Source organism: Ailuropoda melanoleuca, chromosome 14 (assembly GCF_002007445.2).
Source record: "Ailuropoda melanoleuca isolate Jingjing chromosome 14, ASM200744v2, whole genome shotgun sequence".
Taxonomy (NCBI): domain Eukaryota; kingdom Metazoa; phylum Chordata; class Mammalia; order Carnivora; family Ursidae; genus Ailuropoda; species Ailuropoda melanoleuca.
The window spans coordinates 38542055-38557945 of NC_048231.1; the positions used below are offsets into that span (position 1 = coordinate 38542055).

The window sequence follows — 15891 nt, forward strand, 5'->3', positions numbered from 1 at the left end:
CTCGGGCGCCCCACTGTGTACTCGGCAGCCCGCGTTACGGAATTCCACTGCGTTGGGCTCTTCCGTATCCTTCCTTGGAGGTGAAGGCTGCGTTTTTAGCGATATACGCAGAAAAGTTTAGAAAGTACCCTGGCCCCTTGCTGGAGAACGCATCGATCTGGTGAGTGACCCCTCTGCCCTGAAAAGGAGGGTGCACTTCACCATCTCCCCAACCCCCCAGAGGGGTCACTTAAGCTCTCCCATTGGCCGCTCGAACCAACGACCCCGCCGAGAGACCGCACCACCCCCCAGCCAGAGCTCCATCAAAGCCAGACCATCGCCTCAAAATGAATGATGACCGTCCTCCCCGGGCCTGGATGGGTCTCAAACCAGCGTTTCCGAAGAATACCGAGACGTGACGGCGCCTCCCCCGCAGAGAGAGCACTTTTACGGATGACTGATCAGCAATAATGCTGCAGATGACCCGTCTGCAGAAACCGTCAGCGCCTTGAGATCTAAATTACTCTAATTTCTCTCCCCCCAAAATTAGGTATAATATTATAATTTCAAGTAATGCAAGAGCAATTTCTCCCTTCATTGGATACCAAGCTCAAGATGTTACAGGAAAAAGAAATAGCTTTTACCGCTGATACGAGAAATTTAAAAGACAGACAAGTGTGAGCAAACAAAAGCTGTCACATCAAATACCGCGGGGGAAAAATCTAGAAAAAATGCCAGAAATGCTCTAGTCTAAATAAAGTCATTTATTTGTTATTTTAACCCCTTCGCCATCAGTCGCCGGTGAGGTTGGTGAACCCTCCGTGGGCGGGAGGTCCCGGAGGAGCTCCCCCGGGCTCCTTACAATGGTGGCCCCGTCCCAGCATCATCTGAGTCCTCTGGGCCCCTGCAGGGCTTCCAAACACAGACCGCCATTGAGGCTTCTCTGCCCCGACTCCTCCGCGGGCACCACGTCTTCAGAGAACTCAAGTCGTGTCCAATTGCCACCTCCTTAAGCAAGGAAACCAGACCTTGAGTCACCGAAGGGCGGCAGCCACACCCCGTTCACGCGCGTAAGTAGATGGTAGGCGTGCGGTAGAGCGCGGCCGAGGTCCTCTCTCGAATTCAGCGTCCTAGACAGAAAGCTGGGAAAGGGGAGGAAACACAACCTGGGCAGACCTGGGGCGTGTCCCTTGCCCCTCCCTGCTCACGTTCATAAGCCTGTTTCTATGTCAAGATGATGTACTTTTATAAAAAACGGAGTAAGATAATGTTGGTGAAAGAGCATCACTAATGAAGGTCTCTAGAAATAGAGGCAAGTATTTCCAGTTAAAATGTATCAATCAGGTACCGATTTTGCACACTTCAGCAGGCCCCGAGATGAGTAAGTCACAGCCCTGTCCTCAGGAATCTACCCTCTCAACCCCCACTCTCTCTGCCCAAGGTAGTAAGGCTTCTGTTTCCAACAAAGTGCTTCGGCGGTGGCTAGCAGGACCTCCCAACGGAGAAGATTCCAGACACAGCTCCCACCCACGTGCAGACGCCTTGACACACCGGGTCTTCAAACTTTCTCCGAAGTGCTCATCTATCCCTCCCCGGTAGGGGGCCCACCTTGAGCTGCCACGCACTCGTGGCTCCCAGAGGGGAGCCTGGGAGGCTTCCTGGGTCCTCGCCTCTCCCTGCAGCCAGGCAGCTCCTCAGCTTGGCACCCAAAATCCCCCATGGTCATGAGGCCCCCTCCACCTCTACGGCCTTGCACCCTCGATCACCCCCCACCACTCCAACATGCTCATCTCTGCTCAAGATGCTTCCTTGAGCCCTGCGCTCACGCCCATTGCCACTCCGGCTCACCCCCTCCTGTTTCAGAGTGCCCACCCTACCTGCATTTCCTCTCCTCTGCTCCTTGGCACCATGCACTGTACCCGACCAGGTTTATGCACTCAACTGCCCTACTAGTGATGAATGCCTCGCGGGCAGGAACCTAGCTGCTCTGCTTGGGAGCCCCCAGGGCCTCGTACAGGGCGCAAGGCAGGTTAGGTCCTTAAAATGGGACGGAGGGAGAGATGCCTAATCTATACACCAAAGCAACTCCCTTGGATCTTTAATAGGTAATGCTCACTCGATTTCCAAATAAGTCTGGTTAAATGAAATGCTGTGCTTTTCAAAGATATTCACAAACAGGAGGAACGTGCAGGGTCTCCCATCCAGAATTACAGGCCACCTGGGGTGCATGTGACCATTTCTCCACATTCCCCAGGTTCCTCCCATCTTGCTGCTCCTTTGTCTTAGGACCTTCTCAGTTGTTGCTCACCTCGTGCAGATCTGCTGTGGGTGGCAGGGAAGGTGCCGCTGTGATCCCCGGCACCTGGTGGCGGCCACCTGCTTCCCCGTAGCATCGCGGCTGACCCAACTCCTTGGAGCCGGTGCTAGAGGGAGCCGCTCGTGGAGGCCTCCTCCCGTGTGAGGCTGCGAGGGACGCAAGGGACGCGAGGGACACGCAGCCATGTGTTCTCAGCCCAGACATTCTGATGTGGGTTCGTGTGTGGGAGAGTAAAAGATGCACACACTCCACAAGTCTAGGATTTGTGGCTTGTGTTATCTCACAACTTCACATTTGGAAGAGGTATTTTAATTTCTTATGAGTTGTGAAAATAATTATGTAATTCTGCCACCTTCTTAAAACTAAGATATTTCAAACTGACTCCTTGTAGTCTGGGGCTGACATCCTTAAGGGGACTTGGCTGTTGTTTTTTTTCTTTGAGTTTTCAGCCAATTTGTGCCAAACAAACTCTTGAGTTGTTAAAACAGTTCGTGATGGAGAGCCATCTTGCATAAAAAAGTAAAGGAAAATCCTTCTTCCCTCCCAAAATTAACTGTCAACAATGACTTCTGAAATACAAATGCCGCTCGCGGTCGCCAGAGAAGCCCACTTTCCGATTTGTTTTTGGGCCCCCATGGTCTCTAGTGCTACCGGATTTCTCCACATCCTGTCTCTCTCTCGTTTGTCCCTCGCTGGGTCTCCCTTATTTGTCTTCAATTGTTTAAGAACCTAGGGAAAGGTTCAAGCAGATTGCACCGGCAAACGCCACTATGAAGTTCTCAATGGTGTATTTTAAATGACTGCCTGAAAAGCACTTCTCTCTGGGAAGCCTCCCACTCCAGATCCACCCCGGCCAACCATGAAGTCCCTTGGTCGTCAGGACTTCTGATCATCTGCAACATCACACCTCGTTTGGGGCTCTAGGGACACGGGGCGAGCAGGCAGATGAAATCACAGACTCACGAGTGACCACAGGAAGTTTATACTTTTAACATCACCCGTAGTTGACTTGGTGACATTCACATTACAAGGCGGTCGTCTCGTTAAATACAGACCAGAGACTGTCAGTAGTTAGGATGTGTTTATCATTTCTTCCAGGGCATAAGTTTTTTTTTTTCTCATATGTATTTCATATTCGTAGCTGGAGGAATATCAAAAAAATCTGAATATCACCATCTGGAAGTTATGCCATGGGCTCCAGTGGGCAGGATTAGAGCTGGGTTTCTCTTCTTCCTCTAAAAGTGTGTTTCTTCTGCTTTGAAATGAGCACAGACACGTTTGATCCCCCGATGAGACCGACCCAGGCTCTAAACGGCACTGAGTCTCCCCCCTCCATCCTTGCAGGCTCCTGGAATTCTCCAGCGCAGAGCAATGGGCGTAGGGTCCCTTCAAGGACATCGGGGCATCCGTGACTCACTTACCCAATAGATCGAATGTGCTGACATACACGAACGCCGGCAGTCAGCGTCCACTACTCATGGGGCAGTCTGCTTGTCTGCCTGGGGCCCGGGTTGTGCAATGCAGCCCTCGGGAGCCATGCCAGTGTCAAAAGCACGCAGCCTCCACTGAACCCTTCACAAGGTGTCACGCCCCTTCACTAGCATTCACCCCCTGGTGTGTAATGGTTACTTTTGAGACTACTGGTATTCTTAAGGAACAGAGGCTGTGATTTGAAAACACTCCCTTTTTATACCTCCAGCATGTCACTTCCACGTTTGTAAGTCTCTTCATGTCCATCCAGAATGCTTCTGTCCTCTCCTCACGTGGCTCTCTCTCCTGCCAGACCAGCCTGGGAGCTCCTGGAAGATGCTTTGGCACCTGGCCCGTGAGAGACGTGCAAGATGCAGGATGATCTTTTAAATTAAATTGTATTTTTTTAAATTATTATTATTATTATTATTATTATAGACTTGGCTAGAAAAATGTGGCTATGGCCCATGTCAGAGACATTACTGCCTGTGCTTTCTTCAATGAATGTCCTGGGTTCAGGTCTCCCACTTAGGCCTTTAATCCATTTTGAGTTTACTTTGGTGTATGGTGTAAGAAAGTGGCCCCATTGCATTCTTGTGCATCTAGTTGTCCTGTTCTCCCAGCACCGTTTCTTGAAGAGACTGTCCTTTCCCCACTGTATATTCCTGCCTCCTTTGTCATGGATTACAGCCACTGTGGAAAACAGGATGAAGCGTCCTCAAAAGATTGAAAATAGAAATACCATACAATCCAGTAATTGCACTACTGGGTATTTACCCAAAGAAAATGAAAAGATATACATGCCCCTGTGTTTATTGCAGCACCGTTTATAGTAGCCAAGATATGGAAGCAGCCCAAGTGTCCACTGGTAGACAAATGGATAAGGAAGATGTGATGTATAGACACAGTGGAATATTACGCAGCCATTCAAAGGATGGGATCTTGCCATTTTCGACAACGTGGATGGACCTAGATGGTATCATGCTAAGTGAAATTAGTCAGGCTGAGAAGGACAAATACCAAATGATTTTACTATAAGTGGATTCTAAAAAAACAAATGAATAAACACACAAAAAGAATCAGACGCCTAAACACAGAGAACAAACGGATGGTTGCCGAGGGGCGGGAGTGGGGAGTGGACAAAGTGGGTGAAGGGAAGTGGGAGACACAGGCTCTCAGTGACAGGAAGGAAAGACACAGCACAGGGAACATGGTCAATGATACTGGAATAATGTTGCACGGCTACAGATGGCAGCTACGCACGTCGGGGGCACAGCATAACGTATACAGTTGTCCAATCACTACGTTCTACACCTGAAACTAAGGTAACACTGCGTGTCAACTAGGCTCAAATTCCAAAGTTTAAAAATTGAAAATAAAATCAGATTGCATGCTTACCTCTCCCCTGTTAACTATGAGTTCACAGTTCGCATGGTGTATCGAGTCCATATTGATAACATAACATTAGCTCTTTCTTAAATTCTCACAGCACAAATTCGGTTCGGAAACACACTCTGATGATCACGCAGGGATGGTGTCCCAGCCAGGCGAGCATTCCTGAATCCCACGGCTGTAACCCGCGGCCTACTATAGACACACATTTCCAGCCCAGGTTGGAACCGCCTCTCATGGTGAAATCGGCCCAATAACCCTAACTTACGCCCAATTCATATTTACCATTACAGAGTCTGCAAGACGACTGAAGGACTCCCAGGCGCCTCTTTCATGCTGAGGAGCAGAGCTGCCCGTTCCTGAAGCCTGACCTCGCATGAGGCATCCAGCCTCCCTGAGCTGCAGTTCCCTCCCCCGCGAGATGGACGTGCTCAGAAAACCCGTCCCGCCGGACGGACCGTGGGACTAAGTGAGGCATCAGGTGAGGCCCACGGAAGAGCAGCAGGCAGAGGCAGCCGTTAACTGAGACGTTCGCTCTTGAATTCGTTTGGCCTCAGGACAATGCGACTGAAGATGCTTGCAGACCCGCAGAAGCTTGAGCGTGCAGTTCCCTTCAGGAGGAAGAACTCTGTACACCGTTGTAATGATGCATTTTGTAATAATGTTTTATACGACCCCTACTCAGCACTTCCACCCAAAATGCCGTCATTCCATAAACAAAACTCACAGGGAGACTCCGTCCACACATGAGAAACCAGCTTTATCGTTGGAGGAGACCAAACAACTGATTGCTAACAATGTTTTGTACAAGCTGGTTGATGTTTGCGGACCCAATCCTCAATGTCTTTTACCAACTTACCTTAAGTCTGTCATCAGAAAGGTTTTTAGAGGACAGCTCTGAACCTAATTTTATAATCTGAGTTAATAGTATAGTGGGTACATATATTGTACACACACTTTATTAAATATTAGGTATAAGATATTTTAATACGGGGCCTGTTCTGGGCTCAAGAAACAAAACCCCTTGACATTTATAACATGATCTACCTCGTTATCCAGACCGAACTGGGTAGGGAGTCATCTGGATTTTTTTTTCCCCACGCTCTTATTTTATATATTTAGGAAGGGTTTTTATGTGGGGCAACAATTCACGGTCTAAGTCAGCTTTCTCTCATCTCTGACACAAGGATAACGGCAAGGTGCGAAAAGCTCTCTATGGAAAAGAGCATGCCCAGGAAAACAGATCTGTAAAAGGCAGGACTGGACAAACTAGGCTGGCTCCTGTGACCACTGACTCCCATCAGACGTTCTAATGCTGTTACTGCCTCCGGGATTTATAAAAGTAAACTGCTCCAGAAAACAACTGTCTCTTTCTCAGCCGGGATGTGCTCTTATCACACCAAGTAGCATCGATCACCTGCCCAGCCCATACATGGGGAAAGCACGTTCCTGCCGCTAATCTTGGTGACATTAGCTAGTCTTCACACAACAGAAGGAAGGTGAGGGTCTGGAAGTTTCCAAGGCTGCCCAAGGCCCTGGACTGAGCCAGTTCTGTACAAGGTCATCTCTGGTGGGCCCCTCCCTTACGCCCTGCTCATGCCTCCCTCTGCCAGGGGCCAGCCTAGCATCAACACCCCGCCTGCCAGGTACCCCTGGGGAACTGGCCAGCTCTGGGGCCCTGGATGTTCCTCTCCATCACGAGGAAGAGGAAGAAAGCCTTCCTTTCAGGTCCCCAGTGGTGCTAACGAGCCTCTGAGGCCCCCATTTCCCAAGCCCTTCCTCCACAGCAGCCTCAACCCTGCAACCCAACAGAAAGCCACACACTTAAACACTCAGTCTTCCAATTTTGGGGGTGCTGTCCACGGTCATTTCCTAGCTCGAGTTAGCTATGGGGAGGCGAGGCTGATACCAGCCCTGCTGCTGTGCCCCAACAGCCTGCATGGTGTACGAAGTGTATATGGAGACGTACACACACATACTAACAATCTAATAACGTCCGTGAGCGACAGATGCTTCAATCTCTTTAGGACTCAGATATCGAGAATGTACATGACCACATTAACAGGTAACAGGCTAATACTCTTAACATGGCATTAGAGAAAAGTACATATCACTGCAAGACCAGGATCCAGCGACCTTAGTGCTTCTAATTTTGTTTTTGGAAAATCCTGGCTTCTCCTTAACAGACTGATGACATCATCACACACTCTCCTAAGTGTCAGGCACTCTGCACAGGACCTTGCCTGGGTTATCAGGTTAATCCTTACAAGAGCTACCTGATGGAGACACGGGCGCCCACATCTGCTGCAGATGAGGGGACACAGGTGACCCGAGTGACCCGCACGTCACAGCGCCGAGAGGAAGCCCGCGGCCGGACCCGAGGCAGTGGGCCTCCACGGCTGTGTTCTTCTCGAGCTCTCACTGAGCAGAGGTTCTAAGACCTCCGCAGTCTGTTGTGTAACTCACCTTCTCTGCGGGGCAGAAGGGTAGAAAAGAGTGCGTACTTTCCACGAAGAAGGAGCTTTTCCCTGTCCGTCCTTGTCTATCGGGACCTACATAAAAAATATAGATAAGGTATATCTCAGTGATTGATAGACATAATACAGTTGACTGAAAAATGATTCCACACAATGGAGAAAGGACTTCCCATCCTTTATCGATTCAAGAATGGTTTGGTTGAGGCTTACGGGGGTCCACGGGAATGCTGGACTCTGGGAGGAAGAATAAAAAGTATGGGGGGCCCTCTTTCAACCCTAGAGATCAAAGTCGGGTTCTGATCTTATCTTTTATCTGATCAGAGTCAGAGAAGTTGCATATTCCAGAAAGTTCTGCTTTTCATGAGATGAGCTCAGTTCAGCACTAGACGCTCGCGTATCCAACATGGAGGAAGGAAGACTAATAGAACACGGTGTGTTAACGACACTGGAATTAAAATTTTTTTAAATAAATAAAATTTTTAAACTCCATGTTAAAAAAAAAAGTGGAGGAAGGAAGGAAGTATTTCGGGGGAGGGAGGGGACCCTTTTGTGTCATGGCCAAAGAGCAGGCTGTGGTGACACGTGACACAGAGCGGTCCCGCTCCCCCGGGGAAGAACAGGAGCCGGCTGAGCGGGCAGCAGACGCAGCTTCACGTGGAGCTGGTAATATTGCTTCTGCTTTACTATTTTTAAGATGCCATAAGACTGCTTTGTCTTTAAAAAAAAAAAAAATTACAGATTAACTTAAAACCAGTGGGGTAGACATCTCTCCTTTTCTTTCAGGGGGAGAATTTTCGAATCACTTAAAAATCATAGCCTGGTTCCTCAAACACCATGGCTGCTGCCTGGGGTATCTGTCTCGGAGCGTGATGAGCTTGGGCTGAATACTGATTTGAGGTGTGGTTCACCGCGCTGCAGACTTAAATTGTCCTTCCCACAACTTTATCTGAGAAGCCTGACGCTGGTGACAATCACAGAACTGGTTTCATTGGGTAAAACTCTGCGATCTGCAATTTACTCTGACAGGCTCCACAATTTTAAGTGCAATTAAATCCTAAGAATTTGCCCAGAAGAAAAAAAAAATTCTATCACATTAAAAAAAAAAAATTTAAGAGAAGTTTAAGAAAAAAAAAGAAAAAGAAAAAACAGTTGAATTGAGCAACTAATTTCTAACAGGTTGCTCTTTTAAAAAAAGAAAAGAAAAATGTATTCGGCTGAGCCCTGAAATCAGTTTCGCTGTGTAGGCAGGCAGCTCGCTGGGCCTGAGGACGAGGCCTGCCGGGGGGCACCTGCGGACCAGCTGCTCGGCCACCGGCACCCGCAGCTCCAGTGGGGGGAACACACGCAACATCCAGAAACAACCTTCAGAAGTTGCTATCACCTGACGAGCCCTCAGGGAGAGCAGAGCCGCTGGCTGCAAAGCAGGTGGGAGGTCCCGGCCTCCCTGGCCAAGGTCCACGTCCCCACCCTTCCCGCATAATCACAGAGAGGAAACCCAAAGAAACAGCAGAAGCCAGACAGGCTGTCCTGCCCATCAGACCAGACGCGGGGCCAGCGCGAGGGGGAGTCCTCCTCTAGAACCGGCTAGGGAATAGGCTCGGAGTGTGACTGACGGACTGCTTGCCTTTTGGGAAACTCGAGTTGCATTTCTAATCTGCAGCCAGGGTCCCCGGTGTCCTGGAAAAGGACCTGTGTCCCTACCCTTTCTTCATTCCACACTTGAAATCTTTATTCAACAGGAAGCTGATCTGACATGGAAACAGCTACCCAGGTTACGTTTGGGAAATCAGATTTTTCTTTAAGAGATGTCAAATTATACCTGATGTTGGGGAACATTTCATATAAAATATGCATTGACTTCAGTAGAACATCTTCGATGGGACGCCTTCAAGCTTCCTAACTCTTGTCATTCAGGAGCACAGAGCTCAGCAGCCCCAGCCACCTGGCCCCTGCCCCCTTCACCACCATCCCACCCTCTCCCCAAACCCAACTAGGGGTTACTGGCCTCCAGAGAGACCGGCTCTTTGGTGGCCTTCCCTCCTCCCGGCGTACCCCATGCATAGCACTGACCACCCCTGCAGGGCAACCCCCAGACTTCTACCACTGACAACACTCAAATGTCCTTCCCCATCTTTCCCTACCAGGCCCTGAACTTGCTGAAAATGCGGACCACCTTGCTCACTCCCCAGCACCTCTCAGGGTGCTTGGCACACGGCAGGGTGCCCCAGATGTTTGCTGAAGGCTCCTTTCCTTCGGAGCTGCTAAAACAGCAGGCACTAAAAAGCCTCCCGGGTGACCTGCTGCTCTTGCTGACCATCTTCCCCGGCTGACCGTAAGCCCAGCGAGGGCAGAGACCATTTACCCCAGCGCCTTGGCCAGCGCTTTGGACCTGTGAGATGCTCAGTAAACGTTTACTGAATACGTGAGCTAAAGACAATACTAATACAGAGACCCTGAAAGTATGATTCGAAACCTGCAAACATCCCTGCATAAGAGAATATTAAAAAATTATCCATCGGGGCTTCTCTTTTGTGGGTGCCTATTAAAGTCTGCAGACCTTGACCTTCAACTTGCTGCAATCCAGCATGGTATTGGACAGATCAAGCAGTGGGGGAGCAGGTCACCCCATCAATGTGTCATGGAGAACCAGGGACGAGGAGCTGATGTGTCATAATGGAGAGGGGCACCCCGGTGCCCCTGGCCCCCCTTCTTGGGCTGTTTGTTGCTTTTTCCTGGACGACCCTCTCTTGCTCATCCCCCAGGGCTGTCCCCTTGCCTCTAGCAAAGCCAACTTACCCCATGAGACTCAGCTCAGCTACTGCCTCTCAAGGATGTGTTGCTGGGCCCCTCCTCGCCCCACCTGGATGAGAGCCCCCCTACGCACACCCGCGTGGATGCATCTGACATAACACCTCTCCCCTGCCTGCAACGGGCGCCCCGAGGCCCTCACTGGGCCTCGGGTCAGGAGGGGCCGAGACGATTTCTTTATCTTTAGAGCAAGGACTGAGGAGGCTCAACCCCGGGCAGACTCAGATTTGCTGTCACCTGCCTCAGCAAACATCCCTGGACCCTGGCTCTCTTTCCCCCAGCCTACGCCTTCCCCTTCTTCCCCTCATTTTAATCCCACAAAATGAATTCAATCCTACCCACATAAGAAACCATGTAAACACCCTGAGGTCCCCGGGGAAGAGGAACGGGCATGACAAATGCTAAGTGGCACTTCAGGTGGCACGTTCCCTCGGGGCAGGCGTGGCCTCTGTCTCCCGCAGCAGCTGAAGTTCACCTCCCCGTGGTCAGGCCTCTCCCTTCAGCCTGTGCTTCGGTACGTGAGTTGGGTAAGTGGAGAGGGATGAGGTCAAATGCCACCACCTCGCCGCCGTGGTAAGGGACACCTGCTCCATTCGGCAGGTCCAAAATACACACCGCAGTGGCCCCTTTCAGGATTTTCTCCTAAGAGCTGCATGCTGCTCCCTTCCATGCCCTCCCAGTCATGTCAGACACAGGGGACGCTGGCCCTCAAAAGCCCTCCCTCCTTTATTAGCATTAATACTGAACTCCAAAAGAGTGCATGACTAAAACACGGCCGCGTCGCGTGGAGCACTGGATGGACCCCTGGAGAGCCCGTGTGAAATGGAACACTGGCGTGGTGGTCCTCCGTCCCCTGACCCACCCTGTACTTCCAGAATCACCTTCCTATAGGCCGTGCACTCACGTCCAACGCAGCATAAAATCTAGCAAAGCATTGTGACGCTTCCCGAGCGTGCACAGTCCCCGTGCACGGAATCTGCTAGGAGAGGCCCTATAAAAAACTCACACCCACAAACACCTCGGGACCTTGCTTAAGAAATAAACAAGTACTAATTAAAATATACATCACAGTCCCACTTAAACGGGAATGCTCACCACTTCTGCGCCAAACGGCCCCGTCTCCGAGAACCCCAGATGTTTATTATTAGCTCTAAAACGGGTCATACAAACTCACCGAGTCGAAACTGGACAGGATGGTGGAGGTTATGTAACCCAACCCTCCACCCCCTGCAGGAATCCCGTCCACATGCTGGGGGCTAACTGTCATCATTTTAAGAACCTCTTAGTACCTCAGGTTCTATTAGTCATGAGCAGTTTATTTTTGTTCCAAAGGTCAGAGGCAAATGAAGGCGCTTACAGCTTTTTTAAGCATGGGAGACTTTCCCAGCAGGGTGAGGGGTGAAACACGGCCATCGGCGGTCAACTGCTGTCCCTGGCGCTGCGTCCAGCCCTCACCTAGGGCAGGACATGGAAATTAGCCTCGGATGTTAGTCCTGGGCGCATTTAATACACTAAAGCAAGGTCCTTGGTCCATTTTTTTCTGAACTATCTGAAAATATCTAAGCGTTCTTGAAACAGTGCCAAGGCGCCAGCTATGACTGAAACTGGCCGATGGGAGAGGGGTGTGAAGGACCTTGGCACCGGTGCCTCTTTTTGTTTAAAGGAAAGGCAGAGGGCAGTCCTGTAATCCCGACCCCTGAGCCCTTACACACGTGTCTGGAACGCTGAAGAACTCTGACAACAGAAGTTGTTTCAGACCCTTAACACACTACCTTGATGTGAGACGACTTGGAGTCTCCATTCTGTCCCACTTGGGGTGAATATTCATCTGATTGCTGCGAAAACATCGAGTGCTTCCCGGTTGTGGAACCCCATACTCTCCACTATATGTGATATGCTGTATTCTCTTTGTAAGATCGGGGGTGGGGTGGCGGGGAATAATCAAGTTCTGGAAAACACCCAGCGCCAAATGTTTTGTGGACCAGTGTTGTCAAAGTCTGAGGTCAGAAGGGGCCTGGCAGAGAATTAAGATAAAGGAGCACCTAAACTGGCAAAAATAAGGAGGTTAACACTTGGGGTTCCAAGTAGAAACCTGCACCCAGAGCTGTCTCTCACAAACACCCAAACACACGGCACCCGTTCCAGGGGTGCTGGCCCAAACCCCAGTGTTCATTCTGGATTGAACCATAAATCTGAAGTAGGTATTGCTGTTTTGTTTCTCTTTTCTTCCCCCCAGAAGGACACCAAAGTCAGAACGTCAAAATCAGAACATCAAAATACCGTCCAAAGTGTTCACCTACATCCCTGGGCTAAGAGACGAAGCGAGAAGAAGGTCAGATGACTCACGGATGGGAGAGGCTTAACCACCCATCCACTTGTTAACACTCTTCCTCGGGGAGGAAGGGAGGAAGCTCTTCAAGTCTTTAAAACAGCTGTAAAATCACATCACGTGTACGTCTTGACCTGGCGACACTCCAGATACAGGCGTGTGTCGTATGCATACACCTGCTCCTTCTTTTCATGGCGTCGCTGGCGCTTACAAGGACGAGCGGAGTGTCTGACACTGCACACAGAGTCCGGGTTCTCCGCTGAAGATGTAGACTCTCGGGGCGGGGCCCTTCAGAAGCAGAATGCTTGTCTAAACGCGAGTCCGCCTGATTTGGGGATCTTGATGAAGGGCCAGAAATGATACCTTTCTCGTGGATGGGTTGTTAACACATTTTCACTGGGATCGAAATGCTAAATGCTCCGCCTTCAAATTCCTGAGAGCTTGCTGTCCACGTCTCCCTGTACCGCAGCAATCGCTAATCTCTTTGTTCCCTGAAGAGCCTCAAAACTGGGCTTCTCCACGTCACTTTTGTCTTGTTACTTTCATCGTGCGCTACCAACCGGAGTGGGATATTCCCCCCTCTGCAGAGCCAGCCCCGACACCAGTGTGCCAGTGGGAGGCAGCGGTGTGGCCGGCGAGACGGTGGTGGAGGGCCATGTCCAGCAAGAGGGTCCCATCCACCTCCCAGAGGCATCGGAGCCACAGGCCTTTGCCGGGACATGACAGCACTTTGAGATTTTCTGAGCCTGTTTCTCAGGAATCTGCTCCTTTTCTTGGGCAAATCAAGAATATCCAAAGCAGACTGAACTGTTTGGATTTCTGGATTTGCTTTTGTTTTTTCCCCCCACTTTCTCCTGCAGTCCAACTGAGTCATCCACATTTTTTAAACAATTTAAGATTCCACTCAATCGAAATAGTTTTGTGTCGGTTTGAAAAAGTCCAGTGACAGGTCCTGTGAGTTCAACGGAGAAGCATGTCAGCTTCCCCCCACTGCTTTCAGTGAACGGGAGCATTTGTCACTGTTTTTCCTCCTCCCTGTTTGCTGAAATGTGATTCTGATTTACAAATCGACGCCCGATTGACAGATGGATGGCCTACTTTCCGGGCGCTGGCTGCCGACAGAGCCCCAAGACATGTGTAAAGTAATACCTGCTCTCAAGGGGTCTTCATTGTCTGCTTCTCAACCAGAAACGTCCCCAAAGCCAAGCTACAGTATGAGAAAGAAGCAGGGCAATGAAAGACAGATGGTGTCACCAGACCCTCCGTGAGAAGCCGGTGGTGGGGATGGTTCCCCGGGAGCCCGACGCAGGCCAGGCCCACACGGGTCCAAGAGACGATGAGGTGGGAACGCGGTCTGACAGGTGCAGTCTGGACAGGTGGAGGGGAAAATGCAAAGTGGTTCAGGGAGGCAGAGGGTGGGAGGGAAATCTAGAGGCAAGAAAGAGAGAGTCAGAGAGGGCAGAAGATTGTAAAGGCAGGGCTGGAAGGGCCTGCGGCTCGGATCTGCAGGTCCTGAAGCCTGCTGTCTGTCCTTTCCTGCCCAGGCCACAAGAGGCCCAGATGTGCCCAAGCAAAGGCGGTGCAGACAGACAGCGTGGACTGGCTAAAAGTGTGGTGTGTGCACAGAACAAGGGGTCAGAGGCCCAGTCGCTGGCAACCGCAGGGCCAGGAAGGGCCATGAAATGAGAGAAAAGCGAGACAACCTTGAGAAAATTTTCGATATCATTGTTGACTAATACAAGCTCCTCAAAAAGTAAACATTCAATTTTGCACACGCATTTTTAATTACTCCCTTATGGATTTAGTATGCAGCCCACTTCCCCTTAGAACCCATGCTCGTTTCATTGCCATAGAAATCATAATTCCTTAATTATGAGCCTATCACCTATTCTCCTTTCCTAAAACCAATCTAGAAACCAAGAGGTATGAACTTCTATTTAACAAAATGAACGTCTGTGATGATGCACCAGGAGCAAAATCCTAATTGTTCTAAAACTGGCACTTTGCTTTGACAACCAACTACCTATTTTTTTACAAAAAAAAAAATGCTTTATTCCTTTAAAACACCTGCTTTCTTTCCTTTTTGACTTCTAAAGGAAGAGACTAATTTTTATTGGCAAGAAGAGAAGTCACTCTCTAACAAAGGAAAAGCTATGCTCTATGAAGAGTTGCCCGCAACATTAAATAATACACAAGAATATCAACCCCAAACCACAAATCAAAGTGGGGCCAATCCCGTTTTCCCACATAAAAGCCCGCAGCCTGATAACCTCACTCCTTTGGAATTAGGCAGCCGGCAGAGGCTGTAATTCTTGCTTCTCTTCTCGAGGGTGGCCACACCACCGCGTTTCTGGACGGCCGGATTTCCATTAGAATCGCCTTCCCTCATTCACTCCCTTCTCCTCCACCCCCTCCACCCCAGCGCAGTTATTCAGTGAGTTATAATTTGGCACTAAAATTCAATTAAGCTGAAACTTTGGTCATATGCGGCCTTTTTCTCAGCAACGCGCAATTTCTCCCACCCGTTTTCCAAATGTTAGCCGGATCGATTTTAAAGCGGAGGGAGGTAAAAGTTTACCGAGACCGAGCTCTCCTTTCTAGAAACCGGCTGGGGCTCTCTACAAATTCAAAGACACGCAGCGCGGGGTCAGTGCACCAAAGCGCACCAAGCTTTGACAGCGCTCGTGGACCGGAGGCCTTGGAGCGCCCCGCGGCCACTGCCTCGCGCTCCGGGGCGGTCGCCTTGCAACCGGGACACCGGCGCGCCCCATGGGAGTGCGGCTTGCAGGCCGCTCGCAACGGAGTCCCCGCGGCTCCCGCTGAGCCGGCCAAAGTTTGTCCAAGCATTGAGACCCCATTGAGGACTGTGGGAGTTTGGGCGGCTTAATGGGATTGTGTTCGGGGCTTCAGGCGGTCCTTTAAGAGATTCCATGGCACCAACGAAACTCCAATAAAAGGGCCTCTCTAATTGCTCTCTGACTTTCTATGAAACTTTCTAAGCTGTGCTGACATCCTCGAATACAACTATGGAATTCAACAGTGGAGACCAGGGGGGTGTGCGCAGAGAAAGCGGTTCTCAGCGAGGCGTGTGTGAGGTGGGGGGTGACTTGGGGGAGGGG

At 50.3% G+C, this 15891-nt stretch overlaps 1 long non-coding RNA gene across 1 annotated transcript in view; it reads right to left on the reverse strand.

Annotated features, from left to right (window-relative positions):
- Positions 1 to 768: 768 nt before the first annotated feature.
- Positions 769 to 15891, reverse strand: part of LOC109490766 — a 28955-nt gene continuing 13832 nt past the window's right edge. The window contains exons 2-3 of the long non-coding RNA XR_002144152.2: positions 7625 to 7710; positions 769 to 1121 (exon numbers count right to left, since the gene is read on the reverse strand). This is a non-coding gene — a long non-coding RNA (uncharacterized LOC109490766). The remainder of the gene's footprint in view (positions 1122 to 7624; positions 7711 to 15891) is intronic.